This window comes from Trichosurus vulpecula, chromosome 7, assembly GCF_011100635.1.
Source record: "Trichosurus vulpecula isolate mTriVul1 chromosome 7, mTriVul1.pri, whole genome shotgun sequence".
In the NCBI taxonomy this organism is placed as follows: Eukaryota; Metazoa; Chordata; class Mammalia; order Diprotodontia; family Phalangeridae; genus Trichosurus; species Trichosurus vulpecula.
Window position 1 is genome coordinate 91,522,391 of NC_050579.1, and position 18,046 is coordinate 91,540,436.

At 36.5% G+C, this 18,046-nt stretch overlaps 1 protein-coding gene and 1 pseudogene across 1 annotated transcript in view; both read right to left on the reverse strand.

The window, feature by feature from the left end:
- The window catches only part of PACRG (parkin coregulated), a 634,177-nt gene that overhangs the window by 163,833 nt on the left and 452,298 nt on the right, over positions 1 to 18,046 (reverse strand). The gene's annotated exons all lie outside the window — the stretch shown is intronic.
- LOC118857126 lies at positions 17,486 to 17,992 on the reverse strand (annotated as a pseudogene).

Genomic DNA, 18,046 nt, shown 5'->3' on the forward strand with positions numbered 1-18,046 from the left:
GCAAAAAGGCATCAAATATGCTATGAAGTTTCTTTCACTTCTTTCACTTCTAAATATAACGATACTATAGATTTGGTTTTGGTCCCTTATGTTAATATCGCAAGCTTTCTGTCTTTTGCTTCTTTTGTAACTTCTCATAGGGCTTAATAAATATTTTTTACTAGATCCTATCATCTGCCAATTACAAATATAATCACTCTGTGTGTTTTTTTTAAATTAACATCAACCTTGAAAACACATTTAGCTGCATTTATACATGACTATATTTGATGCATTTTTGCTATGACTGTGATGCATTTTTGCTATGACATCAATATAGACTATGCTATATTGAAGAAAAATGGCAGAGGAAGCTAGGTGGAACAATGGATAGGGCACTGGATCTGGAGTCATGGAGACCTGAGTTCAAGTTTGGCCTCAGACCCTAACTAGCCATGTGACCCCGGGCAAGTCATTCATTTGCCCTTGGACTCAGTTTCCACACAAGTAAAATGAGATATTAATAGTCGCTAAGAGAGTTGTTCAGTGCTATGTATTAGTTAACACTTCTACTGTGTACTAATTGTATCTATTGGCTATTATAGGTAACTATGCTACTAGGGTCACATGAATGATAATCTTACAGAGCCGCTTTGAATCTTCCTGGAGATTCAACTTTTCAGTACAAGCATGAATTGGAGACTAGCCCAAGAAAGGAGGCTAAGTTAAGAAAAAAGACATTTTAAGTAAGTCCTTCCCAAGGGTGGAATGTTAAATTAGACCAACAAAGCCAATCACTTAATTGACAAATATTTCCTGAGGGTGGGGGAAGCTACATAAGCAAAACATTATACTTGTGTCTACTAGGTCCAGCGGTGAATACGAAGAGGAATAAGATATGGCCCCAACCCTCGAGAAGCTTATACTCTAGGTGAAGAAACCAGAAATAAGTGGAGTTGTGAAATAAAAAAAAAGTACTGAATTCTTCTGCTAACTAGTTACATGGCATTAGGCAAATCATGAAAGCTTTCTGTTATTGTTTTTTTATCCATAAAATGAAGAGATCGAATTAATCTCTAGAGTCCCAAATTCTGGAATATACTATGAAGCAAACTATACAGTTTAACTATCAAACTATGTTTATATGCTTCCTTATGTTTTGATTACAAGAAACAAGTCTAGAAAAGTTTTTGACAGTTTCTGTAAATTTAAAGAGCAAGGACTAAGAAGAAAATGAAATATAAGGGAATCCAGTCTGGGATGATTCTAAACCTGTTAAAGCCAAGATACCTTAACTTAAGTGTCTTAAAGCATTTAAGCCTGAGTCACAAAGAGAGGAAGAGTGAAGTGGGCAGTAGAAACATGAAGGGAACATTAGGCTTCTGCTTTATGTTATTAGGGATGCAAAATCACCATCTAGTGACAATCTTTGCAAACTGCAGGCACATGACCCTTGAAGGTCAATGAAGGATCAAAAAGTCCTATTACTGATAGAACTCACAAGCAGCAACACATCACTGGTATGTACGCACAAAAGTAGGGCAAACATTATAAGCCAGTATAGGGGTACAAAGAAAAAAGATAAAAGTATGAGATGAGGTAGTCTATGAATGCTTTATGGAAAAAGTATGATTCTAATATGACCTTGAAGTATGAGTAGTATTTTGACTGATATAGTGAAGAGAGGAGAAGGCACTTCAGGTATGGTGGACAATATGAAAAATAAAAAGAGGGTTGGCACTCCAAAGACTGGGTTCTAGGGCTCGTAATACCTGAGGGTCAAGAAGTGATCTTTGAAACTGATGTTTGGGAGTATAGCCCAGTAGAGTTACTCACCTGAAAGTTATGCCATATCTGGATATGAACTTGGTGGGACCCTCAGAGACTGAGGTGCTGTAGGAGAGATTATCCCTAGTAATGTTATATTGAGGGAGGTGGGTGATAGATTTTCTTTGTTCTTGCTACACTATAAGTAAATATCTCATTGTAAAAGGTAATTGATGGTAAATTATTAAATTAGTCCTCATCACAAGTCGCTAAACAATGAGAGAATATAGCTGACCAGGGCTCCAGTGGATGGTGGTAGAGAAAAAGCCATCTCAACCCCTCAGAACTCTGAGGGGTAGGCATAGCAGCCTGACCCTGAGACAGTGAGGTGAGGGTACTTCATTACACTTATGTCTGTTGTTTTTGTTTCCTTTGCATTCACAGTTATTTGCAACTTCTATTGTTTCATGACATATAATCATGCATACTTGCTGTTAAGGACATGGGCTTCTGTATCAATGAACATGCTGGGATCTTTGAAAGTACAGTGTGGTCTAACAGATAGGAACTTGAGAGTCATTTAGAGCTGGGTTCTAAACCCATCTCAGTTACTAGCTGTGTGACACCAGGTAAATCATTTAATCTTTGTAACTCAGTGTGTAAAATGTGGGGCTTGAAATCAAAAGTCTCTAAATTCCCTTTCAGCTCTAAATCTGTGATCCTATGAAAATACTACACATTTCTGCAAATATGCCATAATTCCCTCTCACTTAACAGTCTATCTGGCAAGATATGACCAAGACACAGACACTGAAGGGCTTACTCCCTAGGCTAACTTTATGACATACCCTATGCAATAAGAATCTTTTTATCCAATCTTTTTAATGTGGACAGTTTAAAATTATCTTATACATTTTTAATGTGGATTTTACTGAGAAGACTTTGCAGCATTCAAAAGATCAATGCAATTATTATAATGTCATTTGCACATAGGAACATTTAGAGAACCTTACCAATATATCTCTGCATCAGTTGTGTGTATAGTTAGGAAAAAGTGGTCTGCTTAAAAAAAGTATCTGAAAAAAACATTCATAGGTTCATCAAAGATACCTTTAATGTATGCATAGACTTTTCTCATTTATTAGGGATGAGAAAGCAAATATATGGATTGGTAATTGCTGGCTGTTGGGAGGACTGAATGAGATAATATTTGCAAAAAGCCCTTACTTGGCACATAATAGTTACTCAATAAAAACTTGTTTCCTTCTTTCTCTCCAGGGCTTAGCACAGTGCTTGACACATACTAAAAGCTTAATAAATGTCAACTTACCAATCTCTCTATCATAATTAACATTTATATAGTTCTTTAAGGTTTGCAAAATTCTTATAAATATTATCTTATTTGATTCTCACAATCACCCTGTGAGGTAGGTATTATAATTATCCCTGTTTTACATATGAGGAAACTGAGGCAGTCAAAGGTTAAGTAATTTACAGGGCTAGTAGGTGTCTGGGTTTGAACTCAGGTCTTCCTGCTTCCAGGTCTAGAGCTATATCCACTATGCCACCTAGCAGCCTGCCCACCCATCCATCCATCCACCCATCTCTCTCTCTCTCTCTCTCTCTCTGTCTCTCTCTCTCTCTCTCTCTCTCTCTCCCTATCCATCCATCCATCCATCCATCCACCCACCCACCTATTTATCCATCCATCTATCTATCTATCACAATGGATGAGCATAAGAATGAGCTGGATCTGTGATTTTGTTGAGTGAGATGGTTTACATGCATCTATATTCAAATGTGGCCCCTTTAATCACCTTTGGCTGAAAGAAGGTTAGGCAGAAAACCTAAGGGGGTATTATTAACAAAGTTCCTTGAGGGAAGGGACTATTTCCCTTGTGTTTTTGTATCTCCAATATCTCCATTTCATTTCATGGGAAAACATTCATTATAGGTGGTTAGAGAATTCAGCTCACAGAAATGAAAGAAACAATTCTGAAATGGATTCATTTGTTCTCTAGGCAAGGGAGGTCTTCATATTTTCCTTCTTTATCTTGACAGACTAAGTTCAACTCCAGGAATGCTTGCAGCTGATAAGATTTGCCTTCTTCAGGAAACTGTAGATGTGTCAGTGGGAAAACATACTAGAGATTAATTGCCATAGAGCCTATTTTCAGCATTTTAAAAAAAGAATGCTGGTTGGGATAGAATTCAATTGGATAATTCAGCCCATACAGTTAGTTGGTGGCACCAACTATATGCTCAACATTTAGCTAAATTCTGTGAGGAATACAAAAGAGTATAAGATAAAGTTGCTGCATTCACAGATCTGACAATTTTGGAGGAGGCAGAACAAACACATGTGAAACAGACTAAAAAATAAGATACCAGGAAAGGAAGTGTGACACAGTGGATAGAATCAGATTGACTTGGGTTCAAATCCTACTTTTTTTGTTTGTTTTTGGCAGGGCAATTGGGGTTAAGTGACTTGCCCAAGGTCACACAGCTAGTACATGTGTCAAGTGTCTGAGGCCAGATTTGAATTCAGGTCCTCCTGACTCCAGGGCCAGTGCTTTACTCAATGCACCACCTAGCTGCGCTCCAAATACTACTTCTAACATATACTCTGTGTGTGACCCTGAGTAAGGAAGGCACTTGGCCTGTCAGTGCCTCTAGGTAACTCTTCAAGACTAAAAAAACTAGAAGATGCAGATCTGCATTGGAGGACAGATCTTCCTTACTTGGTTGTTTGGGGCTGGTGGGGGGGAGGGGAAGGGGTGTGAAGCAGGACAGAGCTCACAGGACATGATTAGAAAAAAAAACCTAATACATGAAATGCATTACAGAGTGATAAAATAAGTAAAAATCTAGTGTTCAGTATAGTATAGGTGGTTAGGAGCAGAAAGACCAGGACTGGCAAGAGCTATCAATCAAGATGGCATCTTGGAGGGAATGATATTGACAATAAAGAATTTTATTAACAAATCTTGTAGCAACTTCATTGTTTACTGAAGTTTTAAATGGAATTGAGATAATTCCCTCTTAAGTGAAATTGATCCTTGATTAAATCAATATAGGATTTATGATTTCCCATAAAAGTCCTACTCCAAAGCCTCATCATGGGGTAGAGGTTACCCTTCTCAGAGGCTATACCCAGGGATCAGAAGGCCTGTCAGGGTTTACCAGGCTAGAAAGGCTTTGAGTACAGGCCTGGTGATAGGTGAGCCCATCCAGGTTTGGAGAGGATTGTCAGCAGAATGTTGGTCACAAAAGGGTAAGATTTCTTTTTAAACCATAAATCATGATGATGATATGCTCAGAGGCCGATAAGTATGCTCTGTAACAGTAGGACCATCTACATAACTGAAATCACAATTTTTTGTAATATGGTTTGTCTGTGTTTTTTTTTCAGTTTCAGAGTGGTACAGATTTATTGCACAATAATGAGCTAAGTAGTTTGACTAACATATGGCATTACTTTATTAGTAAATCATTTTCCTTAATTCCCCAGGGTTTAAAAATAACTTATATCTCAAAGGTATTGACCTGAGATTTATGAGTAACACTGGGTATCTATAAAGCCTTTTCTATTTATAAAATATTTTACATGTTTGCTGGTTATATATTCCTCAAAATAACCAGATGAGAAAGATCAATATAAATAACCTTATGAGGAAAATATGGACCAGGATCACCAGGCAGAGTTCAATGTAAAAATTTAAAACCTGGGATCCTCTGCTGCTTTTCTAAGTCATCATTTAAAATCGTGGGGTTTTTCCACATCTCATAAACAAACCATTAAATGGCACCTCTAAATACAGAGAAATAAAAAATGACTGTAAGCATTCATAAATTTCAGCACTAGCAATTGCAAAGGACAAGCTCCAGGTTTGTTTTTCTGGGGAGTCAGAAACTCCCTAGAATAGATGTAACTTTATGCTTGACAAACTGCCTGAAACAACAGCCTCTTTGATTTTACAGGCCTTTTAAATAGATGGCTGCAACAACCACAACAAAAATTCACAAAGCATCATTATCTAAGGTGTCACAAGTCTTCTTGCATATTTCACACAGTCCACTCTGGGAGAAATTAGTGGTTTCCCTGATTTTTCTCAGTTACAGTTAAGATTATGAACAAATTAAGTATTTTCTTTTAGTTATTACAGACAATTTCTAATACAAGGAGACCACAACATTTAATTTTTTTACTCATGCAAAAGGATTTGGACACGTCTGTATGAATAAGATTTTTAAAAATTATACTTATTTTTTTCACGGGGAGTGGTAATCTTCTAAATGTTATTGGGATGGAAAGATGCTGGTTTACAACTGAGGCAATGAATGATGGCTGTCCATCTTAGGACTTACCCTATTCAGATGCTTATAGCAATTATCAGACCCTGTTTAATTCAAAATGGAATATTTTACAGTGACATGCCTTGTAAATGTATCCCCTATGAGCACAGATGGTATAAAAATGCTTAGTGATTTTTTTCAGACTACATGTCATGCTGTGGGAAGATATGGCTGAAATAAATACATTTTATTTTGCCTTGTGACATTTTCCCATATGATTTAATTATAGAGAGAAGGGCACATAAGTGAGCTTCACTATTAAGTGGGATCCATTATATGCTCAAGAGCAAATTCAAATCTTTTGTCAAGCACATTTTTAGCAAATAAATTGTGTACGCCATGTAAATAATATGACATTTGGTAGCAGTCGATTTGGTTTATGTATTTTGCCCAAAGGAACAGGTGATTCAAAGTTTAATTTGCCCCTCATCTACTTATTTTTAATAACTTGGCATAGTAAGCAGTTCTCCAGATATCAATATGCCAATTAACAAAATAATTCTTTCATTGCTGTTGAGATAAAGGATTGATTCTAATCTACTTAACTTGTTGTGTAAGCTAAAATAAAACAAACAAAATAGTCAAAGAGAAAAGCAGGAAGAGAAGAGAAGACAGATTCCATGTCAGCTCTATGCAGATGCAGAGGAATTGAGCACAATAACCTTTTACATGTTCTAGGAAAGAAATGGTAATGCAGAGATACTCTTCTCCCCTTTGCAGAATAAAGAATTAGAGCTTATGCATCACTGAATGCTATGCATCAGCTTCCTGTCAGGGACTGGCTTTTAGGGGGCCCACAGGCAAAAGCACTGCAAAGTTTAATTAGAATAATTTAACTCTGTTCTAGGGATGAACACTTTTTTGAGTGTTTATATTTGTATGAACTATGGAATGTTCACATTCTTTAAAAGTACAGCATAATATTATACTCAATATATTTAACAATAGGTTTAAATACACACACATGATCTACAAATGTAGTAGTCAATGTTATATTTTTAAAATCCAAAGAACTGACCAGTTATGAAATGTATTTTCTTTATTGAAAATATTATTCAATTGGCTCTTTTAAATGAAATGATATTAAGATTATCACAGCTTTAAAAGAGGTACATATTTTATACTTGTGGCCATGTACACTCTCAAAACTGGAACCTTGTGGAAATTTTTATATTTTAGTAATAAGCAAGAAACAAAAGAATGCAACGAAAATGAAAATCTCAACATAATGCTGACAGGTAATTTCTATTTATCACAGACAGGTTGCTCTTTGATTCCTGACAACTTAAAAATAAATCACAATATCTATTTTGACAATCTAATACAGGATTTATTCATTTAAAAAACTCATCATTTTAGACTCTTTTTCCTCTCAGAGGTAAATCCGCCTTGGAATTTATTTGTCTAGCTCCTTATGTATAACGCAGAGTTCATTTTTTTCACTCCAAAAGGAACTTGGGCTGGAGGTCTAGAGATGTACTGCTGCAAACCATCTTTAGAAATATGAATATTCAAATACTATTTATAACATTTCCTAGAATTACTCATAGCCAGTTTGAAATTCATAAATGCTATAGAAATGAAAATTTATAATTATATAAAGAGACTTGTAACTAATAACTATGTATACTTTAGGTATGATAAGAGATGACATTGGTATTTAAATGAAATTTTCTCTCTTTGGGACTAAATAAAGTTCATTATGAAGTTTAATGCAAGACTAGAAATCAACTTTGAAAAAAGAAAGGAACAAAAATCATGAAAATACTATTACAACCTTAGCTCTTCAAGGATCTGCAATTTTGTCAGTTTGAGTATTCTATGGATACAGGTTGGAATATCTCTTTGCATTAGTAGGTGTTCTTTGTGAATGCCATGGGTAAAAATTAACCCCCCCCCCAGAATCTGATCTTTGGGTCTCAGGCTGGTTCCCAGAGTGTTTGTGTGTACACGCGCATGCATACATTCACATGCACACATACACAACTATTCCATTAATAGGTTCAATACCTAAAGCCTTTCCATTTTGGTAAGACCTGCTAGAGATTGTGTTACACTGATTTAGCCCTTGAAAAATCACATCTCCATACCATGATGAACTGGAAGAGTAACTTTAGTGCTTGAATGCAGTGTCTAGTCAACAAAAATAAACAGTTTAAAAATCATTTGGTATTTTCAGGTTTCAAAACTGAATAGCTTTGAAGATGGCAGTCTGATCAATTGTTCTATTTTAAGTAGTCAAAAAAGCTGAATTTATCAAAAATTAGATAAATTGACCTCTATACTATAAAGCTAAATGTTTCACGGATACTTGGATTTTTAAATTGGAAGAATACTTCACAGAATTTGTGAGATTCATAAAACTCAAACTGGAAGGTCTAGAGATCAGTTATTCCAAAACCTTCATTTTACAGCTCAAAAAACTGAGGTCCAGAGAAGTTAAGTGACTTGTCCAAGGTAAGAGATTTCAGGTGGAATAAAGCCAGTACTGTGGTTAGCTCCTTGATAGAAAAGCTATTTTTTTTGTCCTTCCAAGTCCCAGACCTACCCTTGCCTTTCAGGATTAGTCTCTTTTGACAAAGGAACAAGTACCTAGTTCATGACAGAGCAATAAGTAGAAACTAGGTTTCCTGACTTCTAACCCAGTCCTCTTTCCAGTGTCCAAACATTGCCTTGAAAATACAGAAGCATATTAATTTTCTTGGCTACACTAATCCACACTAATTTTCCTAACCACATGTCTAGAGACAGATATCTCTAGACAGATATCTCTATGGAGTCCAAGTTAGACCAAGAGACCCACTTCATCCAATGAATAGACTGAAATATCTTGCAAAAAGGGTGAGGGTGGGGTAAGTAAAGATGAATCTTTCTATTCAAAGGGACAAAATCTGTAGGAAAAATACCTGTGAAGGTCTTGGCCCCCAGTCTGTCCTCACACTTGCAGGGCAATTTCTTTCTATAAGATTGCTTCTACTTTACCTAAGGGACCTTTTACCCTTTAACTCTGCCAGACCTAATTATGCCTCTGTTTGCCTTGATCCCTGTTCTCTTGACTTCTTCCACCTCTGATAGCAAGCACCTGCTTTAATATGCACTTTGTTGCATAGATGGGTCATACTGCACATGATTAACTTAAGGTCATGTCCTAGGAAAAGGGTAGAGATTCACTGTTTAGGGCTGGGGAGCAGGGTTGGTAGGCAATGAATTGCAAATTAACATTCAGAAAGAAGGTTAGAGGATGAACAGGTGAATAGATATCAATTATGAAAATAAGAGCTTGGTCATTCAGGTTGGAGATTAAGACTTAAATGTGAGGTAGAGAGACTAATGGTGGGTCAAGTGACCGAGGCAGTAAAATGATAGATAATGCAATCAGAAACTCATTACAGCAGGTAAGAAGTAGTTACAGTGGAGGACCATATATATGCTTTTGGGATATATAGACATGGGGTGGGGAGGGAGATGGGGAGAGAGTGGAGATAGAGAGAAACAGAGAAAAAGAGAAATCATATACCATGGAAAATCTATCTGAAATATTTTAATGATCATGAATCTTACCAGAGGGGACAAATTAAGGGGGAATGAGTAGCAATAACCAATATTAGATGAATATCCTCAGAAAGAGGGAAAGGACCCATATGTACAAAAAGATTTAAAGCAATTCTTTTCATGGTGGAATGATTGAACAAGTCATGGTATATGAATGTGATGAAATAAAATTGTGCTATAAAAAATGATGAAAGGGATAATTTCAGAGAAACCCTAGGAAGACTTGTATGAACAGATGCAGAATGAAATGAGTAGAACCAGGAGAACAACTTATATAATAAGAACATTATCATAAAGACAAACAACTTTGAAAGATTTTGGAACATGGATGAATGCAATGACCAACTATGATACTAGAGGACTTATGATGAAGCATGCTTTCCATCTCCTTACAGAAAGTTGGTGGAAATCAGAATGCAAATTGAAATAGGGGACAAAGATTTAACTTAATTTCTGTGACAGCTAACTTTCCTATTGTTTAGTTTAATTATTAAAATGTCCAAGAAGTCACAATGTATACTTACTTAAAAGGTAGTTATTTTATTAATTTTCAGTAAAAGGAAGAAATATGTCCATCATCAAATTTCGGCAAACAGAATATAAGAAAGGAAAAAGTAATTACTCCACACAGGTCATCACCTCAATTATTTTAAGTCATGATTGTGAAACTCTGCATGAAAAGAAATATAAATATAATTGAGGGAACTATGAGTTAAATTAAATAGCTTGGACTGGAAATACACTTGACAAGATATCTTAAGAAAAGAAAGGATGCAGAATAAAAAGTTGTATTATTTAGACTCTGGTTGCAGCCTTGAAAGAGATGTATTTAAAGTATTCATAGTTACATCTTCACTGTAGTTTCCTGATTATAAAAATAAGTTTACTACAAACCTTAACTTTGTGAACAGTGATAAGACTTTTTCAAACTATTACTTAAAAATTGCTTCCTTGAGACTTAAGACAAATCATTAGGGCAGATTGGAAAAGGATCTTTAGAAGAACATAAATTACTAAGGAGATGGAAAAGGTAGATTTGTTTAGAATGAAGAAAACTAAGGAATAACAGTGAAGAGCTAGTAAGAGGTCAGTACCAGCCTCTTTTTATCTGACTCCCAAAAGGTCAAAGCAAAAAGAAACAGTAGTAGTGAAGATATAAAAATATTATTGACTATTATTAGGTAAGGGTGGGAAACAGGGAAAGCTAAGAAAAAAAAATGGAACTATACTTTCTAATCAAAGAAAGCCATGGACTCTCTCCATGCCTAGAGATTTTCAAATTATACCACCATTTGCTTCAAAGCTATGAGAAATCTAGTTAAATTAGAATTTGAAGGAGACTTAGAAATCATTTTGCTAGATCTGGAATCAGATATCTTGCCTTCAAAGTCCTGACTCTGCCATTTACTACCTGTAGGAAAAATAATAATCTGTCTGTTCCTCAGTTTGCTTATCTGTAAAATAAGAAGGGTGACCTAAATGACTCTTTAAAGTCCTTTTCAGCTCTATTAGTCTGACACGAAGCCGCCTCTCTTCATCTCCCTATCCAACCATTTCAAGACCAACAAGCCCAGGAAGGTTAAATAATTATCTCAAATTCCCACCATTAGTTAGTGATTAGAGCCAGAATTCAAATCTAGTCCTGATTCTTAGTCCAGTGTGTTTTCCACTATATCTTATGGCTTTTCCCTATAGGAGATTAGAGCAGAAGACTCTTCCAGGCCTATCATTCAACACATACTTGCATAGCACTGAGCAAAGGCAATGAAAATAAGCACAGGTGAAGCCCCTCCCCCCCCAATGAGATTAATTTATTTTATTTTACATCTGAATGGCTATGAATACAATAGTAGTTTAATCATATAACATTATTTAGGCAGGTGATAGATGTTATTGGTTCCCAAAAACAATTTCATTGGTTAGAAATAAAAAAAGGAAAAGCAAAGCTCTGATAGAGTACTAAATTCTCTTATACCTGGAAGCAATTTGGCACTTTTGGTCTTGAGGAATCATGCTCTGTTCTTCAATGACATATTGAACAATTAAGTTTCCTCAGATAATATTAAGAAATTTTTGAATGGTCTTAGTTCAAAATCCTAAGAGGATAAGTTATTTAACATGGAATTTTTCTGTCTCTGTGAATGGAATAAGATGTTGAATTGCATGGGAAACTCCCTCTGCTGATGCAGATTAGCAGCTTGTCCAGCCAAAGGCACTGAGAGATCAAATGACTTGCTCACAGTTATACAGCTATTATATATTACAGTTAAGATTTGAACTGAGGCCTATCAATTAAAACATGTTGTCCCTCACATTGTTCACACAGAAACATAGAATTTAGAGCTGTTAGAGCTGGAAAGAGATGTAGGGATCATCTCTAGTCTAATCATCTAATAAATTTTTTTCATTGATATTTTCTGTTTTTCTTTTAATCACCTTCCCATATAGCCCTTCTCTTTATTTAGGTTTTATTTACTCAAAAGAAAAAAAAGTAGTAATAAAATTAACCAATACAGCAACCAAATATGATAGTAACGTTCCGTATTTATAGTACTCCATCTCTGCCAAGAAGGAAAGGGGGTTCATTTTTAAAAATCTCTTCTCCACACCCAAGTTTTGTCATTAGAGTTGTACAGTGTTTTAGGGGCAGCTAGGTGGCACAGTGAGTACAGCATGGGCTCTGGAGTCAGGAGGACCTGAGTTCAAAGCCAGCCTCAGACTCTTGACACACTTACTAGCTGTGTGACCTTGGGCAAGTAACTTAACCTTAACTGCCCTGCCTTCCCCCCTCCAAAAAAAAAGGAAAAAAAAGAAAGAAAAACAATTATACAGTGTTTTTTTTTTAACCTTTCTATTTACATGTTATATGGTTATTGTGCACATTTTTTTCTGGTTCTGCTTACTCCATTTCATATTATTTTATGTCTATTTATGCTTCTCTGAATTTTTCACATGCATTTTTCTTATGGAAAAGTGATATTCTATTATAATCATATAATTTAATATGTTTAACTATCTTACAATCAGTGGGAAACTTTTGTTTCCAGTTGTTTGCTACCATATAAAGTCATGCTATCTATATTTTGGTATGTGGGACCTTTGTGCATTTGACTTTCTTGTGGTATATGCTTATCAGTAAGACTTCTGGATCAAAGGGTATATATATTTTAAGTAACCTTCTTACAGTGATTCCAAATTGCCAAGTCCTTCATTTTAAAGACGAGGACAACTAAGTCCTAGATGGATTAAATTACTTGCTCAAGGACACATAGATAGTAAGGAACAGACTTGGAATATGGATCCGTGCCTGACTCTAAACTCAGGGTTCTTTCTACTATACCACAATTCCACATCTAAAACTACTGATGTAACTTCCCAAAGTGTCCAATAAACTTCTAAAGTAGAGTTCACTGACTCAGAACACTGTTCATTGTGATTGTTCCCGGTGCCAAATTTGGACTGCACTGGTGAAAAGAAGAGAGAGTCATTCAGGAACCAAAGTTGAGCATGCAGTTTATATCCTCCAAGGGGTTTCTTGTCAGTAAATATTTATTGACTATCTGTAATATGCTAGCTGCTGTAAAACAGAGCTTACTGTTTAAGTGGTGTCCAGCCCTAATCCATTTTAAAATAAACTTTCCTTGAGTACTATGTCAGTATATACTTATAGGAATTCCAGCCTTAAGCAAGTATCATGAGTATCACCTAAGTCCTAGCCATGCTTACTTTTAGAAAGATGACTATTAATATTTGTGAATCATCCACAGAGTTCTGCTACAGCTGCAAAGAAATGAAAAAAAAAAATTCCAGAGCATTATCAAGGAATTTCTATCCCCAAATGCTGTGGAGCACTCTATTTCCTCACAAACAAGTACGTGTATGGAACTGAGAATCACAGAAGCATAACTTAGTATAACAAATCCTGTATCCTCTGATATGCAATGATTTTATGCTCCTGATTCCTCAGATATCTCTTAGGATATGGCAGAAGTTTTCAACATTTTTCCAAAAGGTACTACATTTTATTTTAAATCAAGGAATTTTGGTATTAGGTTGCTAGAAAATGATGTCAGAACCAGGAATTGAACAGGGGTCTTCTGATTCCAGAGTACTTTGTGCTTTCTGCTAAGCACTCCTTTCTTCTCTCCCACATCCCCTTCGTCCACCCCCATGCCTTGACTTTTGAGGTCTTATAAACATGGCCAGTTCTGACCATGGTGATAGAGAAGGCTGCCTGAATTCTGGAGAGTGTGGAAATAAGAGGCCACCATATTTCAGCTACATTAGATTGGCCTCTCTGGGTTAGCCTGGAAAACACAGCATCATTTATAACAGTATGTCTATGCAAAATGTGTTCCAAGCCCCAAACAAGTGACTTACAAATGAACTTTTGGAACACCTCCTGCTCACATACTAGGGACTACCCACATGTCATTATGCTAGGTCTTAGAAGCCAAAAGAGATATATATTTTTTTCTCCTTCCAGCTTGGGTCTTTTAATCTGGCCTTAAGGAATCTTTCTCTGTGTGCTAGCCCTAAATTCATCTTTCATCCCCTAATTTCAGTGTTCTCCAAAAATGTGCTGAAGCAGAAAGAAAAGATGACACATTTGAGATATCACTGGATTATCCATGGCTCGTTACTGGAACTAGTGCCTAGTTTACCCATTACTGCTGATAAAATGATAGCTCACTTTCACTGAGGCAAAAATCACAATACTGAATCACAGTTTTCTGTCTGAAAATTTAAATAACCAAACTGAGGGAATTTAGCCTGGCTCAGGGCAAGGAGAAAACATATACTTTTAGAACACAGAAATTTTTCAGCAATTGAGCAATATCAGAGAGATATTAAGGCATTGAGATTTGGTGCCATGGGTCACGTCTACTATATGCCACAGAAGCAGTTAAGGACATGAAGTACTGGCCTATGGTCCTGAAATACATTGATGTAGCTTAAGGAGAAGAGAAAAAGGACTTTTGGTTTGAAAAAGCAATGAAGTCAAAAGCTGATAGTTTACAGCATCCTAATAGCATGGCTGCCACCGTCTAATGATATGGCTGATGGTATCGGTTTACCATTTGAGTTTGTAAGCTTGTTTCCCAATAAGTTTAATCTAAAATTGCATATTTAAATCATTTTAAGGACCTGAGCTTCTACAGAGGCAATGAAATTCAGGGTAATATTCTACCTATCCCTCAGTGCATTAATTTTTTTTTAAGTTTAAAACACCAACTTAAGAAGCTATTGCTGCCAACTATTCAATTCTAAGTAACACCCCACATTATAGTACCTTTCTCTGGAACACATCCTACCTCATTTTATTTTTCCCACTTTTATCTTCTGGTTTTTATTACCATGGCTATTTGCATGAAAATGAATTCTTTGCTCTTTAAGGGTTCATCAGCTCATATTGCTTTTCCTCATCTGAAGTCATAATTAATGATGGGTGAAAGAGGTTTAGAGGTTCAGTTCAACAAGGCATACACAAGTTCAACTGTAGATGTGAATTACTAAGACCCATTTTTTCCTACCCTATTTCATCTGTGACTACACTGACTCTAATTCTCCAGTTTCGACTTTCTCTCCAATCCATTTCCCATTGAAAACAAACATTTCCTGTAATTAAGTAACATTGAATCACAGTGCTACAGCTGGAAGTGACTTGAGAGGCAATATAGTCCAAGTGTTCATTTTATAGACAAGGAAAATGAGGAGTATGGAGGTTAAGTGACTTCACCAAGGTCATACAAGTCTCAATACCTTTCTGCTGCAGAAGCATTCTTTCCACTTCTTTTTTCCCAGTTTAAAGGTACCAAGCTAGTGACCAGGGAGTAAATACATTATAATAGTGTTGTGATACTTCTGCTCTTGGCCCAAGATTTTTTTTTCATTCATTCATCCATTTAGTATTTAATAAGCACACTATTGCTTATTGAAGCAATATACATTTAGCACGGTGCTAGGTTCTTTGGGGAATATGAAGGAAGTATATACAATAACCCTTATCATCAAGGAACTCACAATTTCATTTATTTAAATGATGACCTGGGAAAGTGATAAAATAAATTTGTGCTTGCTCTTTTATTTTCAAAAATAATTCTCACCTATAACCCATTTGATAGAGGCAAATGAAAAAAGTTTTTTGAGGATGGATTTTTGAGAACACCAGGACTTTTGAGAACTCCACTGAAAACAGTGAGGCAGCTAGGGAGATAGCAGGCATAGTAGATTGAGAACTGCTTTGAGATCAGAAGACCTGTATTCAACTTCCACCTTTGCTACATCCTGGCCATGTGATCCTAGTTAAGTCACTTAACCTCTTAGGGCCCCAGGAAACTAAGACTAAGTTAAAGAACAGGTGGGGAGCCACAGTAGTAGACTAGGTTTCCTCACCTGAGAGTTCCCTAGATCAGTGAAATACCAGGTCTACGAAAAAAAAATTGAGAACAGAGTGTACATAAATTCATTTGATTAAATAATAGATTATTGGTGGCTCCTAGCTCAGGCCTGGTCATTGCTCTGAAGTCAGGAGACCTGGGTTTTCATACCATTTCTAACATTTATGACCTATGTTACTTTGTACATGGCATTTCACTCCTTTAAATACTTATTTACTTATCTATTACATGGTCACAATGCTACTTACAATAAACACATCACAAGCTTGTGAGAAAAGTGTTTTGCCTTTATAAAGTGAGTTATGATGATTATATTTGAGAGGATATGTAGAAGAAGATGATGACGACAAAGATGAGGAAGAGGAGGAAGCAGCGGAAGCAGCAGCAGCAGCAGCATATCCCTGGTTTGGAAATAGCCTTCAATTGAATTGGGGTAGAAGAAGGACCTTACAGAATCAAGGGCAAAGTAAGAATGCAACAATTCAACGCTATTCAAAAGATACTAAAGTACCTTCTACTTGCTAGGTTTTGGAGAAAATTTGTGGGTAATGGGATTGGAATCAGCTGAGAGGATTTCTTTGTTTTTATCAGCTAGAGAAAAAATGTCATTAAAGGTGAGAGCCAAAGAGTTACACGAGATGCTCAAGTTCCTGAGATTAGTGTTTTTCTCTTACATTTACAAAGGACCTAAGTTTTCCAAGAGGGTTTATAATTATTTTTTATTAATTTCTTACAATCATCCTTAGAAATCATGAAACAGAAAAGCCTCAATTTCCACACCATATTTTGCTATGCTGCATATTCAACACTGCCAAAAGCTACCAAACTAGTGATTTATTCACTTAGTCTCTTTTTTCCACATGTACGCTCTGTGTTCTAACTACACAAACTGCTAGGCAGAGATTGGAGGAGAGAAGGACAAAGGGGAGAAATGGTAGACACGCAGGACAAGATTTCCTCCTACGGTGACCTGAGGCATACTGCTTTGGGGTATACCTTTTCATCTGCCTGGGATTGAGAATTACACAGATCAAAGAGTAATTGCTTTTGGTAGACATGACTTCCTTCAGCTCTTAAGCAAATAAGAAGAGCCCACAGTACACATTCAAGCTGTGATTATGTACTTGATTCCATTATGTTCATGGGATAAGAGTCCACTGAAATACAGCAGAGAAGGAAAGAGGGCAGTTTTCCAGTAGCTAAGAACTAAGCAAAGAGATTATATTGGATAAATACATGTAGACTACACCTCTAGACTGACAAGGTTATCATTCCCCATAGAAGAGCTATATGAACTTGGGCAAGTCACTTAACCCTGTTTGTCTCAGTTTTTTTTTATCTGTAAAATGAACTTTTTTTTTTTCTGGATTTCCAGTTGAGAAATTTGTTTAGACAGATCAAATAAAACAGGTGCCTCCTTGTCTCTGCACTTAGAAGGTGTTGGGCCTTTTGGTAGTGAAGCATGGTTTGTGCTGATGACTCAGAACTCTGTGGGGCAGAGGGAACTTGATTCTGGAGCCATGAAACTGCTTGACTGTAGGTTGGCAGCGCTTGCTGGCAGGACTTTCTTCCACTTCCATGATCTGGATGGGCACAGTAATGGGCTCCCATATCTCGGTAGCACTGAGTGACAGCACCTGCAGTGGTCAGGTCCCTGTACATGTTGTGGGTCCCACTCCTGGAGTCATAGTGCAGCCCAATGTCCAAATTTTTCACTCTAAGAGGGGACTTTTCAAAGACCTGTCCACAACATAGAATTTCTCCAGAAGACTTCTTCATCTTTTTCAGCTGAGGAATGAAGTACCACAATCAGGACTTGCTACAACATAATTAGGAGCAAAACTCTGCATCCAACAAAGAGGCAGCACTGGACTCTTGGGAGTAGGCAGGCAACTTCCAACTACCTTATACTCTCCCAGGGTGCCTGAGGCCTTCATGGTGCTGCCTCTGTAAAATGAACTTTAGAAGGAAATGGCAAACCATTCTAATAT